Source organism: Thermobia domestica, chromosome 6 (genome assembly GCF_964235325.1).
Source record: "Thermobia domestica chromosome 6, izTheDome1.hap1.1, whole genome shotgun sequence".
NCBI lineage: Eukaryota > Metazoa > Arthropoda > Insecta > Zygentoma > Lepismatidae > Thermobia > Thermobia domestica.
Genome location: NC_137459.1, coordinates 141,378,965 through 141,391,122, shown reverse-complemented (window position 1 = coordinate 141,391,122; position 12,158 = coordinate 141,378,965).

Here is a 12,158-nt window from a genome sequence, read left to right as displayed (position 1 = left end):
CCTTAGATAGCAGAAAGTGGATTTTTCCAATGGATTTAGAGTTCCAAGAATGGGATTTACTTGCATCCTTATTGCACTACTAAAATAGCAATTGTTGGAAATTTTCTGCCGTTTTCGGTTTCAACATTAAACTCGTAAATTAAGAATATTAAGACGTAGTGATATACATATGTCGATATGAAATTAGCGTTAGAAGAATATCCATTATCACCACGCCTTTCTATTTAAACCGGGAGTGGTGGAAATCAAACTTTCCGGTTTCAACGTTGATTGCCATATAAATAAAACGGCCATGACATTTGAATATGTAAGCTTCCCGTCATTTGGCTCGTGAAACTGATGAAACCTCTGAAAGACTGGTCACATGCCACACTAGGGCCAAGCCAAGTTAAGAGATGCTAGAAAGACTAGCAGGGTCCATATCTTTTCATTTTGACTATGTCATAAACCTGAGATGCAGTATAACTTTTTTTTGTGATGACATATCAAAATTTCAATTGAAGCATTTCACGGCAGGACCTTAAAAGTATAATTGTGATATTCATCTAGTGAGAATGTCGGAAACCAATTGAATTTTTGACCAATACGATGATTTTTCCTTAAATAAAGTGAGTAATGCAGCAATAGGACAGCATTCGAGAAACTTTCCCTACAAGCAGTTGGTAAAATTGAGGGGTAACTAGGCAAGGCGGCGGGATCGAATCCGCGTGATGAACCAAATGCTTCGTTTTACAACTAGTATGTGCGTGTGTCATAGTTGGAAACATACAAACCACAATAAATACAATATGTTGGAAGGACTTTTTGTTTCAACCTCGGTTAATTCTCCGGAGGACAACTGTATGAAATGGTGAAACAGGAATAACACAAAGCTATTCATTGGACATCAGATTCCCCTTTCCCAAGAAGATCATAATACAGCCGGTATTCATCATAGAATGACTAAGGATTACAAGGTGAACTTCATAAAAGATGATTGAGTGCACGAGTGACATATATAGTTGAAAGAAGGACTTTAAGCTCTGCAATGCGAGGTTTGAGAATAGTGGAAATAGATGGCTTTATTGAATTAGGTGGTTCGTCAAAGGCACTGATTGAGATTTCTGAAATGTGTTTTTTTCTGTGAGATTTCAAGAACAGTGCCTGGAGAAATTGAATACACTTGGCATTACTCTTGATGTGGTTCAAAAGTCACCACTTTACAATTATCGGGGTGAATGCTAGAGCCAATGACCGATGACCAGTTTGACATGTACCCGCTTCGTCGCCTCACGTGGTTTGTCTCTTAAATCTTAGCAAAAGTAGAATAAAATTGCCTTCTTAGCTAAGAATATAATGCTACACATATACAGTACTTAAATAAGTAGCAATTCGAGCAAAATAAAACTGCCAGTTATTGGCAAATAACGGCCTATCTTTCAGCGGCACAAATGTCCATTTTTTTCTATTTTCCAGAAATTCCACATGAGAGTTTGCTAGATGTATATTATTTGATTTGTGTGATGTATCACTGTAAAATAAAACTAAATGTCTTATATTTGGACAATATTTTTCGTTAAACATAAATATAACTTTATGGGTTAGTTATACATTTAGGTTATATTTCATTAATCGTACACTGTGTTGTCGTTCGAGGAAATATCATAACAAATAATTTCGTAAGGGTACACTTCAATATTAATTTTATCTCAGTAAGTGACATGGCTGCCGTATAACATGGATTCATTTACATATAAATTCCTTTCATTCATTTTCTTGAAAATTACGCATGCATTTTTACACTAGTGCATACAATTTTGTTTTCAGCTCCATATGCTCTATCAATTGGTATGCGTGTTTTGAAATTTGTTTTCGTTAAAAGGTAATAATAGTGTAAAATTACTTCACATTTCAATCGAGAAAGCGTCGTAGAATGCATTCGTTACATAATGTCATTATTTTAGGAAGCATTTCTGTGTGTAATATACAGTGTTTGTTTCTTAGGCAAATTACATCAACCTCTGGTATGGAGAGGGATACATATTAAATAGCTGTCATGTTTATCACATTACATAATGTAAGTTGAAGCATGTCGAACTGAGTCGACTTGCTTTCCCCGTCTTGGTACGATAATTAATAGCTTCTATATCTGCTTTATTTATCTTAGTGCGATTAACACGACTCTCCAAGATGCCAATGTTTAGACGATTTGAAACAGGAGAGACTGCTGTTTACATTTTTTTTAATTTTTCTTTAACGTAAACGTATTTTGGAGCGAGAAGTGTATGTATGCTTCAAAATTGTATTACCAAACCGTGTATTTGTCAGCCATGTATGACGTATATTAGAGTTCGACGATGCAATGCTGCTTGCATAAGTTTCTGCATAAGTGTGCATAAGTAGCATCATGCCTTCAAGTCAATGGTCTATAATTACACAGTGCGAGAAACATATGCTTTCAATTCTAATTTCATTAATGTATTTTAAAGTTTGATCCAATGAAATTAGTATGAATTTTGCATTTGATTGTTGTATTTTAGGATAAAATAAACAAATAAGCTGCCGATGAAACATTTATTTTATTATTAAAATATGTTGAACTAGGAACAATGTCGCGACCCTGATATCTAGCTTTTTTTCCGACGTGATAGTAGCGTGATGTGGAATGCATTATACTCCCAAAGTTGTTTGCATCTTCTGCACAATCGTCAGTTTCACCGTATTCAAGCACTAACCGGTATTCTAAGTCCGTATTAATAGTGGAAAATTGAATTCATGACCTTCATATTGCACAAGTATATAAAGCATTAAAACTTTATTAAACATTCAGTAAGTATGGGAATTAAGGTCGTATTTGAAACAAAATTAGAAATGCTTTCAACCAGAGGTTGGAAATCTTCGGCCTTAAGGTCATATGCGGCCTTCGAAACCATACAGCTTCTTGGCCTGTCGGAAAATATTCTAAATTATATATATATATATATATATATATATATATATATATATATACTTTAGAAATATACGAAAATGCAATTATGAATTTACGGCCATCAAACCGTGTAGTGTTATGCAATATAATTTCATGCATTTTGGCATATATTTTTAATATAACTAATAGTTATAAAGTAACTAGAAAAATGTATATATTTTAAACTCTAATTGACAACATTTTTGAGGGGGGAGGATGTAGCCTTTAAAGCAAACAAAAACATTTATCACCGTTATTTATTTAAGGAAAAAAAAACACATTTATAGTTAATTAATGTTATGTTGTGAGAAATATCTGTTTGACTAAATCCATACATTCAACAAAGAAAATGTGTATATTTATTTACCTTTTTCTTCTTTAAATCTGTCGATTTTCCTGCAACAGTTCTTGTTTTCTTTTCTTTTTACATTAGTCAGATGAAAGAACAGACTCACAAAGTATCTCCGGGCAATCGACTTTGTTTTTGCTTATATCTTTTCTCCTTCGTTGGTACTTCCTGTGGAGTATCCTCTCAATGGTAGAAGCTTCAACTTAAGCCTCCCAGGTCGTTTTCGTGATTTTTCATTCTTTCTCCTCGGAAAAAGGATAAAGTGAGGTAGTCATGTGGTACATGACAAAGTTCTAGGATGTTAAACAAACACCAGATCTTCCTGTTTTGGCCTCTGGCAAGTTTCATTTTGAAGGAAGTTTAGTTTGAAAATCATATCCTCCTCCGGTTCCAATACAAACGAAACTCGAGAGCCTGATTGTTAATATTGCAAAGTGATATGAAGAGAACTAATAATGTAGAGAAATGCTTTTGTGTGCAAATTTGTCTTAATAATAATAGACTCGTCTTGAACAGCACTTCGTTTAATTTTGTTAAATGACTTCGCAAATTCTTTTACATGTATACCTTTTAATTAATATTTTAGTCCTCTTGGGTTGTCATTGTTGATGTTGAGCGCATAAACGCAGAGAGAATGAAATACATTTTTGAAAGATTTATTTGCGACATTTTTTTAAATCAAAATCATGGAACGTTTTCTTTTGTCTCGGAGTAAGTGACGGGAAAAATTAACTCAATGCATTTCCATCACTTAGCTCCAATAATTCAGCCGCACACACACAGAAGCACACACAATAAAATTTTGTGCACCGGACCAGAGGGTGTGGATTCAATTTATTTTGTTACACAAAATCCAAATTTTGAAAGCCCAGAACGATCGATCATATCATTTTTATCGGTAAGAAACTTTAACGATTTTGAGTTAAAAATATACATGTAACATAATCATATAAGAAACATGTGCAGTGGACCCAGGGTATGGATTCGAATCATTTTTCACGCCGAATCCAAATGTTTAAGCCCCAGGACGATTGACCGTGTCAATTTTGTTTTATCGGCCAAAAAAAAAAAAAAAAAAAACTTTGGAATCGAACTTCAATCATGATGCCATTTGAGGCCAAAATTTAGCAACTAGGCACATGCCAGCTGGCCCAGGAATTGACAGTGATAACACCGAAAGATTGTTCTTCATTATTTTTGTGTTAAGCCCATATTTACAGTGACAACGTCGAAGGGGTTGATCTTGCTTATTTATTTATTTTGCTCACATTCTTTTGCCATCAAATGTATTATGAACATTATCCTCCTTATGTGAGGAGAGGGTATTTCTGCTAACATGAAACATGTTAAAAGGTAGATACGTTGAAATGCAAAGGTTTCACTTATTGATCTGTTGGCTTCGCTATAGCCTTACGATTATTAAGTTCGCTTACTGATAACAACATTTCAGGAGCAGACTGGCTAATCCTACTTTCTTTCAAATACAGTGTAATCCCACCCCAACTTTAGGTAGAGGTGAACCCCATTAAACCTCAGAAACAAACAAGTAAATAATAATAATAATAATAATAATAATAATAATAATAATAATAATAATAATAATAATAATAATAATAATATGCCAAGCTAGATAATATCCAATTGATTTGTATCTGCATAAATAGTTAAATAAATAAATAATCATAAGAGAATTGTTTTTCTTCACGCTTATTGCCATCAAAATATTCCATAGACGATAGAACTCTCGAATATTGTAGGATTTTGTGCGAATTTAGCTGTTAGTACGAGCTATTTAACATTTTATTTTGAACATAAATTTTGTATTTTAAATGGGAAGCGGAAATAAATTAAGACGTACCCACCTCAACGATTGTGAGTACGAACCTGGACTGAACAATTAGCATTATGTGTTATGTACGTGTTGAATGTTGAAGCAAAAGTGAAACTTTTGTTACTAATTAATCTCAGCAATGCTGTACAAACATATGGGAGATCAACTTAGTAAGATGAAACTCTTTTTGTTACTAACCGTTGGTTTTGTTTCGAAGACGCAGAAAAATGAGTGGTCAATATGGAAGCGTTAACATAAAGCATAATCCAAACATCAGTACACGCATTGTCTGGTGTATGTACTACAGTTGGTCATGAAAAGTGCAACAAAATGTTTGAAAGTTGCGAAAGACCTTCTGCGTTATTTCAAATGGCAGTCGTTTTTATGTCCGATTCATATAAATCAATTTAAGTGTGGATTAATGTCAATGAGGAAAATGTGAGTGGTAGGCAGCTTCTTCCCCGAATATATAAAATCAGTTTCTCAACGGTCCCCATTTCACAACGGTTTGTGTCAAGGCAACCCAAAACAGTCTTATGTTGTGATGACATACGTACAGCTATAATTAATTTTCACAAGTTTTAAGTTGCGTTACGCTATGCAATTTATTTATTTATTTTTTTTACGAATACTAGTGCCGATTTATCTCCAATCTATTGGAATAAATATAGAGCTATCAAGTTCACATTTGAAAGATAAGGAGAAAAAAAGGAATGTCCATGTGTGCGCTTTATCGGGTACATTGTTCTATCCGTTGGTGACTTTGGTACTATTTGACTGTATACGTATGCATGTGTAGATGTAAAAATATCCATGTAAAAAAGGTCAAAAGATTTGACTAACCCCATTCTTTTTTACCCGGTTTTCAATATTAAAACGCCTTTTTTCTCGAAAATACAGTTTTGTGGCATTCCTTCTTTTTTTTCCCTTACCCTTCATTTGATGATTTTTTGAAACGTTTGCAAGTTCGTAAGAGACTCATGATGTCCATGTCTACTCACTGTGATCGGCACCAGTGGTTCTAAAGCAGACGCCAAATTTAAAACCAAATTCTTGACTGAAAGTTTAAGCAAATTTAAGATCATTATGCTCGTTTATTGTATAGCGAGCTGTTTAAGCTATCTGCAACTATTCCGAAGTGTTTTGAAAAAAATTAATTTCTGTTATCTATCAGATAAAAATCTGATTTGTACGTTAGTACCAACCTGAAGAGTAGAAGTAAACGAGATTAATTATATTGTAACTAACGATATGGAGTCTGTCAAATATTGTAAAGAAAAATAAATGATACAAGATGCGATGTTGCAGTTGAAACCTCTCTCTCTTCCCTTGCAAAAAGGATATCAGTATAAACTTTCCAAGCAAATGGGATGTTTCAAGATGAGGCTAGAATTGTTGAGTCATCATCGAAAGTATTTGAATTTTCATTGTTAGTTTAGATGTGTCAATTCAGCAGTTTAATTTTCGATTTATCAGCAATGAAATATAAGTAAGTTCATTGTCTGGCTAGATCTACCTGTTTCTATAAGATCAGTTTGCTAAAATAATCACATGATTGTACTTTCAATATCGTAGCTAATTATTGTCAGTTTGAAAGAGAAGAAACATGAGAGGAACTGCTCCAATTTGCTATTCATTATAGATACCTTAATCAATCAACATCCTACTACGATGCAAATAATGAATCTGACAGCGAGGAATATGATCATAGAAGTGAGAAAGAGGAAGATAATTAAAGTAAGGGAGATGTATGCAAATGCAACGTTAGAAAACAGTGCAAAGTGTGTCTAGTTTGTGCATTGCAGCTGTTTTACGAATGAAATATGTGTAGGACATTTCATGCTGCATTGTATATAACATATAAGTATGTTTTAAGTCTTTCGTGTACTCGAGTATCTTCTGAACGAATTTTCTTAATTATGGAAGTAATCAAAAATTGTTTTTGTTTTTCGCTTGAGCAATATTTGTTGGAATATTTCCGTTTTTTGTACGTAAAAAAGGTCGTGCACGTTTGATTAAGACAAAGTGACTAACGTTCTTGTATCTTGCTTCAAAGAATTAAGAAAATATTTGAAGTCATGCGAACTTATGTATTGAAAACGAATCCAACTCAAAAGTAATATTAATGAACTCCATGTTCTGTTGCTAATCACATGAGAATATTACTGTTAGTTTATATTTGTGGTTGGTACATATTTGTTCAATTTCGAGGTAAATTATAATGTATTTGAAATGATATCTGATATATGAGGAAACAAACTTAACTTATTGCTCAAAATGTTACAATTATTTATTTTTGCTTCAAAGTTGAGTTTAGTGTACTAATAGAGCTAATTTTTGAGCTTTTAAAATATGAGGATACCTTGTTTTAAAAAGTGTATTTAAATAACTGAAGCCGCCTTAAAATGTTTAAATTGAAAATGATAATATCAATTATGCAGTGTATGTGTTAGTATAAAAATGTCCCTTTAGAATCTCTCTTTCAAAGCTCGTGTAATAAATATTTTGATTTTCTTTTAATACATGTGATAACAGATGGAGGTCAGAATATAGACAGATGTTTGAGAAAGCATGTAAACAGTGTTAAAACAACATAGTAGTAGAGTAAGCCCCTATTTTAGTCTAACAGGGTGGCCATATGATGCCAGTCTACTCCTTCAACATTTAGAACATGGAACGCTTATTGTAGTTTTGACCCTGTTCTTAATAACATCAATATTTTATTCAAAAAATAAAGTAACAGCTACAAAATTAATGTCGGTTTTGAAAAGAAAAAAACCTGTCTGTATTGTCGTCTACAAACATACACATTCATCACGCACGTGTCATTTTGTCAAATGATTTCAGAAATATTAATTAGTTTGACTGAAACTTGAAACTAATCATAATATTATCATATTGGATAATTTTGCTTTACTCACTTAGAAGTAATTGATGAAATAATGAATTATGATAGACTTTTGACAAAAACAGCCAATTACTTTCTAGCTCAATTTTAAGCATGAAATATGCATGTTTCAAATGATATATAATTCTACTGTAAGCTATTTCAGCATAAAAATATATAAAATTGATAAACGATTCTAAAGCGGCTGGATAAAATATGTTCCTCAGCACAATTTGTTTGAATTGCTTGCTGCGTGGAACACTTTTCATTTCGGTGCCTAAAATAGAAAATAAGACAACGTGGGCTACCGAATAGCGTTCTATCTTGTCAACGATAAGTTTTGTCGTGTGGTCCTTATTAGGAATAGCATTTTTTTCCGGAACCCGGATTCTTCAAATCCGGAATTAGAACTTGCACTTTCCGGATTTCGGGAAAAAATCGGATTTTTTTTTGAATTCCGAATTTTTTTCAAACAAATTTTCCCCGGAAATCCAGATTTTTTTCCAATTTTGTTTTTCCGAAAACCGGAATTTTCCGAATTCTGGATTTATTTTCCAATTTTACGTTCAGAATTCCGCAGAGTAAGAATTCCGGAATTGGCCATCCGTATTCTTTTTGTCTGTTTCATTTACTAAGAATAAAAAAAAAACAAACTTTACATCACTTGACATAAAGCTGGAAATTAACGTTCAAAACAATATAATAGTAGCATTGTTCGTTTGTTTTGCTTTAGCTCCCTTTTCAACTCAGAATCTGTATGAGACGTGGATCTAGGCCTTAACATTCTCGCTATCAATCGAGTTTATAGTGGTTATTATTTTATTTTATTTTTATTTATTTATTTTTACTTTATGTGAGCAGGATGTTTCATCTTCATTTTTGACATACCAATAATCATATTTCTTCCTATGCAGCCGTGGACCACGTTTACATGCTCATCGAGATAACTACTAGAATATACGTTCAAATTTATTGAATTCATGTTCACTGATGAATCATACGGGTTAGAAAAGTAGCATGTTCTTCTATAACGGTTAGTGCGCGTGGTCCACAGAAACAGAGTCAGCTGTTCACCAGTGATGCACGTGGCATTGACGCTTTTAAAGTGAATCCGAACGACCGGGTTCAAATCCGAGACTGCATATACCAAAGATACCACTCGGGACCATATTCGAGGATAGTAACTCATGGCACATACACTTTACGCTGGGTCAGAATTAAAAAAAAAAATGAAACTATGTATCCTATACATATAATTAATCGTCATACGTTAACGACAAATAATAGTGAGTTAGAGCGTAAGATTATCAAGTTTGCCTATGGGCTATTTTATTGAGCTTTAGTAACCAGTACCTACATAATTATGCGTCCAGAGTAACATAATGAAATCCCTGCTCTTGCCATGTTAACAAATTTCTCTCCTCTTGATCAACCCATTAAATCTAATAAAACATTTCAATCCATTAGATACCAACTCTTTCGCTAATAGCTTTTTCAAAGCAGAACAAACAACAAAGGATGTAATTAGCACGATGACGTTTTTTGACTGCACGAACGCAGGCACATACACAGAAATGTATTTTGGGAGAGGTCCAAAGTTGCTTGGGGGGATCCAAATTCAGTATGCATATAAATTACATTATAATTTGTAAAATCATCAATAAATTGAAATAAATTTTCAGAAAACAAAATCGGTGTTTCGAGAGGAGTTCGGACCTCAGGACCTACCTCCTGTTTATGTCTCTGTAAGAACGTCACTAGGTATACTCCAAAATGGTTTAGATATGGAAAACAAAGAGCATGTATGCTTACACTAAATTTGAAGCGTTGGTTGGGATGGTATATATAATTTAAGATAAATATGCTTCAAATGGATTGTTTTAACTAGAATAAATCGTGTTCACATTTTTATGTTCCCCAAGTACTTCCCTAATTTGCACAAGTGAGACTCAGCATTGGCATCTATGAGTAATGCAGAAAAATAGGTAACTTTGGACTTAAAACGCTATTTAAATACGGCATATAAACGTAATATACTAAATGAATGTGATACACGCATAGTATTTAATGGGCTCTTCAATTATTTCCTTGTACACTCAATTTTGATCTAGTTGTTTTTCCATGGCTCCTATAGCTTCCCTTGAAGTTAATTATCGCGCCTTCTTTAAGTATACAATGTGTTATGTTTTTATCTATGTGTAGTAGATATGAGGCACTATGGCTGAAATTTGATCCCTCCCGTTCTTAGAATTCGGTATCATTTCCTGGAATTGGGAGGCAAGTTTCGACAAGCCTTTAGTTGCTATGGTCATAGCCTTTTACGGCTACCAGAGAAGTGCGTGGGAAAATTTTGGTTTATCTGAACGTGTATGAGAACAGTTTGTTGTTATGGTGATAGTCTTGGATGGGTTCATCGTCTTGGGTGGTCATACTCTTGGAGGGATCATAGTCCTATCAGTTATCATGATCGAAGCTTCATGATTGATTGATTGATTGATTTTTGCTTTTCGTTAGCTAGATGCTCTTGGCCTTCATAGTCTTGGATGCTCATACTGATGGACGGATCAGAGTCCTATCAGTTATCATGATCGAAGCTTCCCAATGGATTGATTGATTGATTTTTGTCTTTTCGTTATGAATTTGAACCCCCAAACCCCCTCCACTCTGTCCTGCGAAAAACATAAGGGAACGTTGTTACTATGCTCATACTCTTGGACGGCGAAGCTTCCCAATTGATTGATTGATTGATTTTTGCTTTTCGTTATGTATTGAATAGCTAAATGCTCTTGGACGGATGAGAGTTCTATTAGTTATCATGATCGAAGCTTCCCAATTGATTGATTGATTGATTTTTGTCTTTTCGTTATGGATTTGAACCCCCAAACCCCTCCACTCCATTCCCTCCTGCGAAGAACGTAAGCGAACGTTGTTACTATGCTCATACTCTTGGGGCGGCTACCAGATCTTGATGAGAGTCCTTTTAGTTATCACGTTCGAAGCTTCCCAATTGATTGAATATCAAGTTCGAAGCTTCCCAATTGATTGATTGATTTTCGTCTTTTCGTTATGTATTGAATAGCGAAGAGCATACTTAATGTCTTAAAATATTCAATGCTTTCTCATCGAGAATCGAACCTGTACACTAAACGCAAGACCGGTGCTTCACGATTTAGAGTTGAATTAATTCTTGCATGAAAAAAAAGAATTTCATGTATTGGTTTTAGCGTAGCATATGATATGTACATTGTTCGAAGCTCTTCATTTCGAAGCACTATAACACTTTCAAGTGTTCAATGCCCCCTTTCTCTCTCTTTTTATCATCGAAAATCGAACCCGGACTAAAGTGGTATTAAAACATAAATAACAACCATAAAAATAAATTTAAAAAATACAGCATTACATTATTATTATTATTATTTTGGGAGTGAAAGTGAAGCAGACAACTAACCTTGATTGTAGCTTCGTTAACTTATGAAATAAAGATTGTACATCGGAATCGAACGCGAGACCAGTACTTCACGATTTAGAGTTGAATTAATCCTCGCATGAAAAAAAAAAAGAATTTCACGGAGTAATCCAACTTGAGGTGAGCACTCTATCACTGAACGTCAGTGCCTCGCATATAGATTAGATTTTATTTAAAAAAAAACTTTTCGTCCTATTTTTTTCTAGTCGTCTTGTATTGGGTAGCTAGATTCCCCCCCTTCACCCCCGCAGACCTATCTTGTAATGCTAAGAATAGAAGTTCCCAGATTTTCTGCGAAGAAAAAAAAAGAATGCTTTCTCATCGAGAATCGAACCCGGATCCCAAACGATCGTGGTCTTTCGTAAGTGTATGGTACATGAATAAACAAGATAAAACTATTTAATGCTCTTTCACTAAGAATCGAACTAGAGTAAAATAATATATTTGTCTTTATTTTTTAGTCTTTGTCTTTAAAAAAAAAGAATAAAGTTATAAAGTGTATTTATTCATAGTTGTTTCGTGTGTGATAAAGAAACCAGATTCTACAGACACAGACAGTCATACATATATACAGCGTCAAAGAAATGTGTTTTCCCAGTATCTTTTTTTTTTCTTTGTCTGTTGCTTCGTATTCAAGAGAAGAGAAGATTAGCTTATCGGAAAGCAAAACACTGACCT